Here is a 12,650-nt window from a genome sequence, read left to right as displayed (position 1 = left end):
AACTCTGCTGTGAAATAGCGGCAGGACAGGGGGGACCCTGCCAGAACAGCTTCTGCCCCCAGGACTGCGCGGAGCTCGTACCCGGCATACCGGACACGGGGCTCAGCCATTCCTGCACCGTGGGGGGAGGGGCGCGGGCTGTTCCCTGCCGACCAGCGGGGCTCCCTGGGAAGCAGAGGCAGAGCGTAAACAGGACCAGGACAGCCACTACATGGACCTCAAAACCGAGGGCTCCGCGAGCTTTCGCTTACTCGCCTTTGTTCGGCAGCCAGAAGGTTCCAGGGGCAGCGATGGGAGGGTGAAGGGAATGTGTGCCCCGCTGTGGCTCCCAGGACACCCGTGGAGCCCGGCACCCACAGAGCCCCATTGTGCAGGCAGAACAGAGACAGCCAAGCCGAGGTCCCGAGGCCAAGCAGATCTGCGAGGTACCCATCTCACAACCTCAGCTGAGGTGAAGAGCGACCCACTAGGACGGGCGGCCCCAGGGGTGACCCCAGTGCCTTCCCACCTCCTGGTGTCGGCTGTGCAGGGCAGCCCCGGGAGTGTGTATGGCTAAGGAGTCAGAGGGTGCAGGCGCTCCCCCAAGCAGGTCAAAGAGTTATACACACACACACAGAGGGAGAGAGGGAGAGAGAGAGAGAGAGAGAGAGAGAGAGAGAGATCTTCCATCCACTGGTTCACTCCTGCAATGGCCAGGGCTTGTCCAAGCCAAAGCCAGGATCCAGGAGCTTCTTCTGGGTCTCCCATGTGCATGCAGCGGCCCAACTACTTAGGCCATCTCCACTACTTAGGCCATCTCCTACTGCTTTCCCAAGCGCATTAGCAGGGAGCTGGATCGGAAGTAGAGCAGCTGGGACTTGAACCAGCGCCCCATATGGGATGCAGGCACTGTAGGCAGTGGCTTTACCCACCGTGTCACAGCGCCGGCCCCAGCAGGTTCTGCGCTACAGAGACTGTGTCTGAGCAGATGAGGGGGCAGGAGTCTTGCTGGGTTGCTGACGTGGGCAGCCGTGTCGAGGAACCCCCCCCCCCGGTGAGGAGCTCTGTACCCCCACAGAAGCTGTGCGGTCACCTGTGGTGTGGCCTCAAGCTACTTGCTGTGCCACCACATGTGTGCCCCAGCCCCGGGGAAGTCGCCTGCAGCGTGAGCCTCTGTGTGGGTGGTCGCGGCGTGTGCCAGGGGTTCCTGCTCGTCTCAGGAGCCTGCAGGGCCCAGAGCAGAGCAGAGCAGGCTGGGAGCCGGCCCGTGGACGCCCCCAGGAGTGGGGGCTGGGGAGCTACCATCCAGCCCCCTCCCCGACATGGTGCGACTCTGAGGTGCGTTCCACACATTCTCAGAGGGGCCCGCAGCGGGCGGGGACCTCAGAAAGTTCGTGGGAAAACAGGATTAAAAGAGAAGTATATTTTGGTACAAAAAGATTTTGAGGTATATGATGAGCCGTGTTCATGGAGTTCACAGGTGTTCTGAAAAAACTTAGGCATGGATTTCAAATTTTTTTTGCATGGCAATTAACTTTAAAAAAAAAACACGTTTATTTATTTTTATCTGCTTCAAAGGCAGAGCAGTAGAGAAAAAGAGCAAGACAGAGAGAGAGGGAGATTTTCCACCTGCTGGTTCACTCCCCCAAATGCCTGCAACAGCCAAGACTGGGCCAGGCGGAAGCCAGGAGCCCGGAACTCCATCCGGGCCTCCCGCGTCGGTGCAGGGGCCTCAGCACGAGACTCCTCATCTTGTGCCTCCGAGGATGCACCAGCAAGAAGGCGGACTGGAAGCAGGTGGAAGCAGGGGTGCTAAGGCTGGAACTGGCGCCCTAATATGGCATGCAGGTGTTCCAAGTAGCAGCTTAACCTGCTGTGCCCCAGCGCTGGCCCCAAGAAACTTACTTTTTTTTTTTTTTTTGGACAGGCAGAGTGGACAGTGAGAGAGAGAGAGACAGACAGAGAGAAAGGTCTTCCTTTTGCCGTTGGTTCACCCTCCAATGGCCGCTGCCGGCATGCTGTGGCCGGCGCACCGCACTGATCCGATGGCAGGAGCCAGGTGCTTCTCTTGGTTTCCCATGGGGTGCAGGGCCCAAGCACTTGGGCCATCCTCCACTGCACTCCCTGGCCACAGCAGAGAGCTGGCCTGGAAGAGGGACAACCGGGACAGAATCCGGTGCCCCGACCGGGACTAGAACCCGGTGTGCCGGCGCCGCAAGGCAGAGGATTAGCCTAGTGAGCTACAGCGCTGGCCTAAGAAACTTACTTTTTCAAAATCCATTTTCCATGAACTTCTTGAAGTGTTCTGGGGACTGGAGGGGACATCTTTGAGGGACACGACTGAGCCCGCTCCAAAGCAGCTCGGGGCAGAGACAGCCCCTGGGAGGGCTCTCGGGTGGGCGGCCGCCTGGTGGACGGAGACACCCGAGGAGGCACTGTGCGAGGGGGCGCTGGTCAGGGCTGCCCGATGTGGGGCTGACTCTCTGGGCCCACGCAAGGTTTTGGGCTCTATTTGAAATGGAATGAGGGTCCCAGGAGGGACGTGGTCTAATTCATGTCCATTTAAAATGGCGATTGTGCCCTGGGGCCAGCAGGTGATGGCTCAAGTTGGTCCCTCCCAGCTCCTGGCTTCAGCCTGGCCCTGCCCAGTCTTTGCAAGAATTTGGGGAGCCAGCTGGTGGCAGCTCTCTGTCTGCCTTCTCAAATAAATACATTGGATGAGTCCTTCCAGGCCAGGGTGGGGCGCCCCCCAGGTGGGGCAGGGAATAGCAGCCACTTGGGGCGTGGCCTCCTGGAAATGAGCCCCGCGGTGGAGAAGTGGAGAAGCGGAGAAGTGGCGCAGACCCGGCCGCCCTCTCCCGGCTGCAGAAGGAGCCACAACACGCCCTGGGTCCCAACTGCCACTGTCCCGTCCTGTCTTCCACCTCCCCATACTGTAAAATTTCAACTTCTGGAGCTTAGCTCTTTTGAAAAAGAAATAAATGCAATTCCAGGGGCCAGCGTTACGGCCCAGCAAGTTAAACCACCACCCGGGACGCCGGCATCCCACATCCCAGTGCCGGTTTGGTCTCAGCTGCTCTGCTTCCAATCCAGTTCCCTGCTAATGCGCCTGGGAAGACGGCGGGAGATGGTCCAAGCACATGGGTCCCTGCCCCCCACGTGGGAGACCCGGATGGAGCTCCTGGAGCCTTGCTTTACCCAGCAGAGAGAAGACCTCTTTCTGTCTCTTTCTCGTCACTCTGCCTTTCAAATACACAAAATAAATCTTTGGGGGAAAAAAATGCGATTCCAGTACAGCAGCCTCACTTAGCCAGTTTCGGTCACCCTTGGCCTTCTGTGGTTCTGAAAACATAAGATGGAAAATTTTAAAAGTAAACAACCCGTAAGTTTAAATAACTTTTAATGCAGTATACTGCTATGATCGCTGATTTATTATTCATTACTGTTGCTAATCTCTTACTGTGCCTAATTTATAAATCCAACCTTATCATAGATATGGATGTGTGGGGAAGAGAACAGTACATAGCGTTCGGTACTGCCCAAGGACCCTGGGAAAGCCTCCGTGGACGAGGGGGACTCCTGTACGTGCTACAGACACAGCCCCTCCAATCTGCTGAAGCCACAGCAATGCTCAGCCACGTGTCGCCTTATGCTTACATTGCACACAGGTTCTCTTTGCAGACACAGCCCCCCCATCGGGGCACTGGCATCAAATGCGAGCAGTGAACTATGCCTAGAGGGGGGCCCTACTTGCCCCTGGCTGGTCGCTTTGCACAGTGCTCAGCCTGCACAGCTGCACACGGCAGCCCTGGATCCAGGCCCCTTTCCGCCCAGTGACGCTGCCCGGGCACATGTGACGGCCCTGGAGTCCCGCAGGCCAGTCTGGACGGCTCAGCCTAGGGCAGGCTCCCGCACTGCTCACGTCACAATCCAAGGAAGCGCAGGTGGCCCAGTTCATCGGAAGTCTTGGTTTCCAAGGTCATCAGGGAAGGGCGTGGGACGAGGGCTGGGGGCGGAGCTGAGCCGAGAAGCATCCTTCCGTTCCGCCACCTTCCACGGTGCCCACAGCGAGGAAGTGGGGAAAGGTGGCTCCCCTGGGTCCAGGAAGAGGAGGCGAAAGTTACTGCTGCAGACCGGGTTTCAGATGGCGCACGCGTCCTGTGAAGCCAGTTTAACCGCCACAGTCTGCGATCCTGACTCCCGGTCCTCGAGGGTAATTTAGGCCTCTCTGGGCGCCTCAGTCGCACTGCTTCTTTGCTAAGACCTAAGAGGACGCTTGGCGCGCTCCTCCTTACCCTGCCTGGGGTCCTATCAGGCTTTAGCAGGCAGAGATGTCCAGAGCGCACATGTTTCCCGCCCCTGCGCCCCTTGGCTGAGATCGCCCCCCACCACGTCCTCCTGCCCACCCGCCCGCGGCTGTGGACTGCCCCGTCCAGGTCCCCGGTTCTGGCTGCAGCCCTCCAGGGCTCTGTTCTGTGCCCTCACCGAGAGAACACCCTTCTTTCTCCTGCATCAGCCCGGCCCGTGGCTCAGGCTTCCGCTCCAGCACCACACCCTCAGGGAAGCCTTCCCAGCACCTCTCTGCTCTTGGAATGGCCCCTGGTGCTGCGCTCCCAAACCCCCTGGCTCGCCTCCTTCCAACAAGGACATCTCTCTCCCATCTCTGCTCTCTGCCACGTGGGAAGACGGCCGCCCACAAGCCCAGGAATGGGCTCAGGCGCTGTTACAGCCACTAGCGCACACCAGAGAGAGAGAGATCTTCCACCAGCTGCTCACTCCCCCAAATGCCTGCAACATGGGCCAGGCTGAAGCTAGGAACCCAGAACTCCATCCGGGTCTCCCAAGTGGGTGGCTAGAGCCCAAGTACCTGATCCAGCACCACCTGCTGCCTCCCAGGGTGCACGTTAGCAGGAGGCTGGACCAAAAGCAGAGGCAGGACTTGAACCCAGGCCCTCTGATGGGCGATGTGGGCACCCTAGGGGGTATCTTGATGGCTGCACCAAATGCCCACCCGTCCACGGACTTTTTGAAGCCCGCTGTCCATCACTGCGGTTTAGCCTGCTCCATGTGTGGCCTCGGCAGCAGCGGCGGTCATGGAGTGCCTGCTGTGTGCCAGGCACTGTACTCGGCAGGTGTCACCCTTGGAACGCTCTCTGGGGCATAAGCGGTCACCAGCCCCACTTAACAGATGAGAGAAGGGCGGCACAAAGAGATGAAGTGCACGTCTCGGGTCACCCTGGTAGCCAGGGACGGAGCTGGGAGTTGACCCTAACCAGGCCGGCTCCAGCGTGCCTACTGTTAACCAGCACAACATTCTGGCAGGACGAGCAGCCGTGACAGCAACACCTCGCCCGGCGCCGACCCTCTGTGCCCACCCCCAGCCACCGGGAGGCCAGCAGCCCCGTTGTTTCCTGTTCCACCCTCTCAGCAGTGCTCCGAGGTGGGCACTGCGCTGAGCCCCAGCTCTCGACGCGCTGAAGGTCATGTATGAGGCAGGCGGGACTTGAACCCAGGCGCTGGGGCACAGAATCTACCACTTCACCCCCCGTCCCGTCTCCCCCCCCACCCCCCAGCCGGGGCTGAGGTCGGTCTCTGAGAGCCACATGAAGAAGGCAGGAGGCTCCCAGGCCAGCCGGCGCTCCCGCTGGCCGTGTCTGCCTCGCCCTGCCTTCCCCTCCAGCCGCCGCCTGGCACGGCCTTCCCAGAACTCACTGTGGACAGAGTGACCTAATGCAGCCTGGGCCGGAGGGGTGAATCCAGGCAAAACGGCCAGCGGCCGGGCCTGACTCACCAGACGGGGCTCGGAGTGGCGGCTGGGAGCCTGTGCCGAGGAGGGCGTGGAGGGGGGGGGCGACACCTGTGGTTCCTCTTGAGTCCTGCATTGGCCCGTGACCCTGACCTTGACACCCCCCCAGGCCCCTGCCCGGCTGTCCCTGCTCATCGCCCTGACGGAAGCCTGGGCAAGATGCCAAGTCACACTTCACACATTTCTGAGAAACCAAGACATGGCTATTTATAGCCTTTTGATTCCTCTGCCAAGCGAGAGCCGCACAGACACGAGCAAGTGTGCTCGCTGCACAGGGACGATGGGCTCGGTTTTGCAGTGGGGAGACTGAGGCTGGGGGGGGAGTTCATGCGCGCACAGCCTCATGGTCGGGCCGTGGCAGCGCTGGGACTGGAACGGAAGCAGACTCAGCTCACCCAGCAAACGAGCTTGGCTGCACAGGTCCAACCTGCCAGCAACACCTTTTAAAAAAAAATAGCTATTTATTTGAAAGAGTTGCAGAGAGGGAGAAACAACGACTGGTTCACTCCCCAAATAACTGCAACAGGGGGTTCTGGAACTCTATCCGGGTCTCCCACGTTGGTGTAGGGGCCCAAGCACGTGGGCCGTCTTCTGCTGCTTTTCCAAGTGCATTAGCAGGGAGCTGGATTGGAAGTAGAGCAGCCAGGACTCGAACCGGCGCTCCTATGGGATGCAGGCTTATTTCTTGATCGCTTTTCATCAAGGAAACAATCATGATATTAACAACAGGAAACAGGAGATGTGCTCAAGTGTGAGTCAAGTTCTCCACCAACGGAAACTCGCCCAGCCTCCCCGAATCTCCAGTCAATGCCATTCGTGGGCTGCTGGAGCCTCCCCCGCACGTGGGGTTTGCGCAGCTTCCGCTGCCAGCGACCCTCAGGACTTTCTCCAGCCCGCGGGGTGGTCACTGGGCTGAAATTCAAGTGAGACTCCAGACCTGAGCCAAGACAGCACTCACCTGTGGGGAGCTCTGCAGTGGCCTCCCACGGGGTTGCTGCTCTGTGCCTCAGTTTCCCCACGTGTGGGTCAGCAGCACCCCAGCCGGCCTCATCCTCACTGTCGGAGAGCTGATGGGAGAGGCAGGTGCAGTGCTGGGGGCGGGGCCTGGCAGAGTTGGGATGTTCCCTGTTGCAGGTGGGGCTGTGGGTGTTCAGCCTGGCTGCCGGGCGCTGAGCACCCGCCCCCCGCCCAGGCCCTCCCACCCCTCCCCGCCAGCAGGACCCTCTCAGATGTCAGCTGTGGGACGTGCGTGACATGCGGTGATACCAGGGGTCGCGCTTCAGATCTGAACACTCAGGACTTTGGTCCCTGGGGCCTGGTGGGCCCACACGGCACCTGCCTCCAACCCGCCCTGCCCATCTCTGCACTGAGCTCCGCTTCTCTTACAGGGGGGTTGGCCTCTGTGGCAAAGCCATTCCGGGGGGGGGGACTTGCTCCCGGCGGACCCTGCCTGCTCGTCCCGCAGACCAAAGGGCGTCATGGCCACCACTGTGTCTGCTGCTCCTCCCTTAGCTCTCCCGGTACTTCTGGTAGCAGATGGCGGGGGAGCTGTGGGGCGCCCTGTGTGGGCACTGGTTCAAGTCCCGGCCACTCCACTTCTGACCCAGCTGCCTGCTGATGAAGCGAAGGATTTCCAAGCAGACACCAGTGCTCTCTACGCCTGAACATGTGGGCATCTGTATCACTGTTCAAAGCTGACAGTCCTTTTAGGATGCGGGATTGGCATGCAAGGAAATGTACCACCGATGGAACACGAACTCACATCAAACAGCAAGAGCACCTCCACCAGCCTAGAATAAGAACCCTGGGGCCGGCACTGTGGCACAGTGAGTTAATGTCCTGGCCTGAAGCGCTGGCATCCCATATGGGTGCTGGTTCTACGGTTCTAGTCCCGGCTGCTCCTTTTTTTTTTTTTTTTTTTTTTTTTGACAGGCAGAATGGACAGTGAGAGAGAGAGACAGAGAGAAAGGTCTTCCTTTGCCGTTGGTTCACCCTTCAATGGCTGCTGTGGCCGGCACACCGCGCTGATCCAATGGCAGGAGCCAGGTGCTTCTCCTGGTCTCCCATGGGGTGCAGGGTCCAAGCACTTGGGCCATCCTCCAGTGCACTCCTGCGCCACAGCAGAGAGCTGGCCTGGAAGAGGGACAACCGGAACAGAATCCAGCACCCTGACTGGGACTAGAACCCGGTGTGCTAGCCCCGTAAGGCGGAGGATTAGCCTAGTGAGCCGCGGCGCCGGCCTGTTCCTCTTCTGATCAGCTCTCTGCTATGACCTGGGAAAGCAGTGGAGGATGGCCCAAGTCCTTGGGTCCCTGCACCCACGTGGGAGACCTGGAAGAAGCTCCTGGCTCCTGGCTTTGGATCAGCTCAGCTCTGGCCATTGAGGCCATCTGGGGAGTGAACCAGCGGATGGAAGACCTCTCTCTCTCTCTCAATCTCTACCTCTCTCTGTAACTCTCTTTCAAATAAAATAAATCTTAAAAAAAAAAAAAAGAATAAGAACCCTTCCAGGTAACCCCACCCCCACTCCACCCACGAAGGCACCCGCGGCTCTGACGTTTTTGTCTCTTAACAGGGAACCATCAGGACTGATGACCCTTATGTTTTGGGATTGACCTTGATTCGCTTTTGCAGTTGGTGGCAGAGTTAAAAAAAACAGTCGCGAGTCTATAAAATCTGGGCACCACACTCACAACTATGGTGCCCAGCAGGGAGGAGGCCTCCAGGGAGGAGGCGACAGTGCCCAGTGACAGCACTGCTCTGAGCACTGGGTGGGTATCTTGTGTGCACCTCTCACGCGGGTGCATCCTGTAGGATGCCATCGGCTGCAAGAAAGGGAAGAAGGAATTCCAAACAGCTTTAACAACAGGGGCCTTTGTTATTCTGTAAAACATTCGTCCCACAGCGTTAGGCAGGTTCTACAGTGCTCAGCACATCCATGGGGTGGGGTCCTCTTTGACAAGTTGGCAATGTCATCCCTCAGGGTGGCAACACAGCTGCCACAGTTCCAGCCATCATTTCCTATAGATGCAAACCTTATTACAACCTTATCCTTTTATTTATTTATTTATTTATTTATTTATTTATTTTTTGCTAAAATCCTAGTCTCACTGCCCGTTTTTCTTCCACGCATTAAGTGTTCAGCCTCTCTGTTCTTGGTGCTGACAAATGGGATTCTAACTCGAGAACTGCAGGCTTTTCAGAGAATTTGCTAAGGACAAGGAGGCTGGCAGTGGGTGTTCGGTGTAGCTATTAAGGCAGCTCTGGTGCCTCGGTTCGATTCCTGCCTCTCCAATTCCAGCTGCCAGCTAACATGCACCCAGGGAGGCCGTAGGTGATGGCTCAAGTACTTGGGTCCCTGCCACCCACGTGGGAGACCTTGGCTCCTGACTGCACCTGGCCCAGTTCTGGCTGTTGTGGGCACCAGCAGATGGGAGGCCTTTCCCAGTCTCTCTGCCTGTCAATAAAATTAATGAACTAAAATGTTTGAAAGATGAGTAGAATCAGGATGCCCCCAGGCTCTCCTCAGCGTCAGAAATCGCTTCCTGCTGATCTTTCCTCCGCCCAGGGAGCCCAGAGATCACTGGGGCGCCTGCGAACCTTCCAGAATCTGTAATTCTGATTTGCGGCCTTAATAATGTATTGCCCTGGGAATAAGGCTTCCCTTGGCATGCGAACTCCGGAAAGGATGAACGGTTGCGGGTTTCTTCTTTGTTAAACCGGGGTGGGGGGGGGGTGATCACCATCCCTTCCCCCACGGGGAGAGAGGGAAACAGAACGCGCAGCTCTGTTATAATTCTGCTTCCCACGAAGAGTTTGAGAGTCTAACGTACCGCCGGTGAGCGCCAGCCTGCGGTACCGGGCCTTGGGAAGACAAAAAAAGAAGTTTCTTTCTACTGTATTATTTTTTATTTAAAACATTTTATTTATTTGCAAGAGAGAGAGAGAGAGAGGATGGAGGGAGAGAGAGAGAAATCAATCTCCCATCAGCAGGTTCACTCCCCAAATGCCTCCAATAGCTGGAGCCAGGAGCTGCAAATTCAATGCAGGTCTCCCGTGTAGGTGGCGGGGACCCAAGGGCTTGAGCCACTACTGCTCCCTCCCAGGGTGCGCGTGGGCAGGACACTGGGACTGATGGAGGAGTCGGAACTCGAACTCCCACAGGCACCCACACGGCGCCTTACCCGCTGCCCACCTCTCCTGTGTTACTTTTTTTTTAAAGATTATTTATTTATTTGGAAGTCAAAGTTAGAGAAAGAAGGAGAGGCAGAAAGAGGGGCGGTGGTCTTCCATCCGCTGGTTCACTCCCCAGTTGGCTGCAATGGCTGGAGCTGCGCCGATCCGAAGCCAGGAATTTCTTCTGGGTCTCCCACATGGGTGCAGGGGCCCAGGCACTCAGGCCATCTTCTACTGCTTTCCCAGGCCATAGCAGAGAGCTGGATCAGAAGTGGAGCACCTGGGTCTCGAACCGGCGCCCATATGGGATGCCGGCACTCAGGTGGCAGATTTACCTGCTGCGTCACAGCACCAGCCCCCCTGCATTACTTTTTTTTTTTTTGACAGGCAGAGTGGACAGTGAGAGAGACAGAAAGGTCTTCCTTTGCCATTGGTTCACCCTCCAATGGCCGCCGCAGCTAGCGCGCTGCAACCGGCGCACCGCGCTGATCCGAAGCCAGGAGCCAGGTGCTTTTCCTGGTCTCCCATGGGGTGCAGGGCCCAAGCACTTGGGCCATCCTCCACTGCACTCCCGGGCCACAGCAGAGAGCTGGACTGGAAGAGGGGCAACCGGGACAGAATCCGGCGCCCCGACCGGGACTAGAACCCGGTGTGCCGGCGCTGCTAGGTGGAGGATTAGCCTAGTGAGCCCCGGAGCTGGCCCCCCCTGCATTACATTTAAGAGCAAAAGCTGTGTGCCCTCAGCAGAGCTGTGGTGCAGCCCCTTCCGAAAGCGACCACTAACAAGGAGCCTGGAGGACGACCGCAGCTTAGGCCACTCCCAGGCCGAGGTTACCTCTGCACATGTGGCCAGCGCAATTAACAGGCTGATACAGAGGGGCTCTGCCACTGACGAGGAGGAAGGGAAATGGACTTGCTTATTAATAATGCAGGTTCCCAGCTCCTGTGGCCGGCCCTGCGGCTGCTTCTGCCGTCCTGGGCCTTTGATGCTGCTTCTATGCCGCTTCTATGCCTGAGGCCGAAGGAACCTCAAAGATTCAGGCCTCAGAGAGCAGGAGCCTCCGGAGGGGGCGTGGTCTCTGTGAGAAGGAAGCACCCGCCCACAGCCCTCCAGCAGAAGGCACCTGGGGTTAACTTGCTGCCTGTTTCTGAGGTTTTATTATCAAGCAGGCCCTTCTGTCACTAGTGACTGAAACCCAAACGAAGCACAAAGAGAATGTATTGATCTAACGTTATAATGGGAAGTCTCGGTTTCAGGTAGGGCTAGATCCAGGTGCTTAGACAATACCTAGAAGACTGTGCCTGTCCCCTCTGTCACCTCCACTGTCCTCAATGTTGACTTCCTTTTCTTGCAGGCTGTCTCCTCTTAGGGGCAAAGGTGCCTCCCAGGAGCTCCAGCCTAGCAGGGAAGTGACCATGACCTTGACAAAAGAGAAAGTCCCCTTCTCCAGTGACGTGAGACAGGCAGGCAGCAGGTGGTTAGAAGTTGCTGCAGATCAATCCTCTCCTTGTCAATCAAAACGTTCCTTTCCTGGGATGCACCTGCCTCACCTGGGGCCTGGGGGCGGGGGGTGATACCATGAAAATACAGATATTAAAGCCCCAAGAGGAACTTGTAGAGGTGCCAAAGAATTCACTGGTGGCTTCCTGACTGGACAGGCACCGCCCCTACCTCACAAAGGACGCCCACGGCTGGGAGGGGCCCTCGCTCGCTCTCTTCCGCCTAGACCACGCTGGGGGTGCTGCCTGGGTGCCCTTTCTCTCTCCCTCCCTCCCTGCTTTTGGGCACACTCCCGGCCCAGAGCCCACAGGTGGTGGGTATTTCTGAAACCCCTGCTCGGGTGTGTAAGAACGTCCACTTTCTCACCTTTTGAATAACGGTGTTGGCGCCCTGTGCACCTTCCGCGTGTCCGCGCTGAGGGTGCCCGTCCTTGCACGGGGCGACAGCCTGGAGTAGAGACCCCGGCACCCAGTCCACATCAGCAGCCCTCCCAGCAGGAGTCCCGCCGCCTCTCACCGGGATATGTTCTGGCTCTGGGGTGTGGTGTTGGGCCCATGGGCATCACATCCATCAGGGAATGGGAAGGCTGGTTTCTACAGAAAACCCGAGAGAGACAAAGGAATGCCCAGCAGGCCACCGGATCTCAGCGCCAGCACGCGCTGTGTCACCAACAGTGCAGCTGCTAACAGGGTGACGGGGCTAAGTGAACACGAGGGACTAGGGACAGCGGCAGAGCCCGGGGGAGAAGGCCGCAGTGTTTCAGCTGCAGGGATGCGGACGCGGACACCCGCGTGAACCAATAGACTCCTCCCAGGCGGGGCCTGCTGCAAAGAGCCCGCCTTCCCGCTCAGCCGGGGGCCCATGGGCAGAGTGCAGGTGTTGCCTGGGAGGAAGGAAGTGGGGAAGGGGCTTTCTGACCCCCCAGGAGGCGGGGCCGCAGGCCACCCCCCAGCCCTCCTTCCACCCTTGGAGCTCCCAGGCTGCCTGGAAACCCTCTCCTCCCTCCCTGCCCCCACCCCACTCTCACTTCCTCTTTTCTGGTCCTCAAAGGTACCCAGCTGCTCCAACCTCGGGGCCTCTGTGTCCGCTGTTCCCTCTGCCTGTAACACCCTTCCCAGGCACGCTGCCAGGCTGAGTCCTTCTCCAGCCGGGGCCTCCTCCCTGGAGCTGCCCGCCCTGGCCCTCCCT

At 58.4% G+C, this 12,650-nt stretch overlaps 2 long non-coding RNA genes across 2 annotated transcripts; both read right to left on the bottom strand.

Annotated features, from left to right (window-relative positions):
* Positions 1 to 3,362: 3,362 nt before the first annotated feature.
* Positions 3,363 to 7,996, bottom strand: LOC127488175 (uncharacterized). The gene is made up of 2 exons (XR_011384009.1): positions 5,692 to 7,996; positions 3,363 to 4,073 (listed from the first exon to the last, which is right to left on the bottom strand). It is a non-coding gene; the product is annotated as an uncharacterized lncRNA (long non-coding RNA).
* A 1,693-nt stretch (positions 7,997 to 9,689) lies between these two features.
* On the bottom strand, positions 9,690 to 12,407 carry LOC138846489 (uncharacterized). The gene is made up of 2 exons (XR_011384008.1): positions 11,829 to 12,407; positions 9,690 to 10,221 (listed from the first exon to the last, which is right to left on the bottom strand). It is a non-coding gene; the product is annotated as an uncharacterized lncRNA (long non-coding RNA).
* Between the last annotated feature and the right edge of the window lie 243 nt (positions 12,408 to 12,650).

Source organism: Oryctolagus cuniculus, chromosome 18 (assembly GCF_964237555.1).
Source record: "Oryctolagus cuniculus chromosome 18, mOryCun1.1, whole genome shotgun sequence".
Lineage (NCBI taxonomy): Eukaryota > Metazoa > Chordata > Mammalia > Lagomorpha > Leporidae > Oryctolagus > Oryctolagus cuniculus.
Note: the sequence above shows the minus strand (reverse complement) of the source record. Positions and strands in the feature narration are given on the sequence as shown.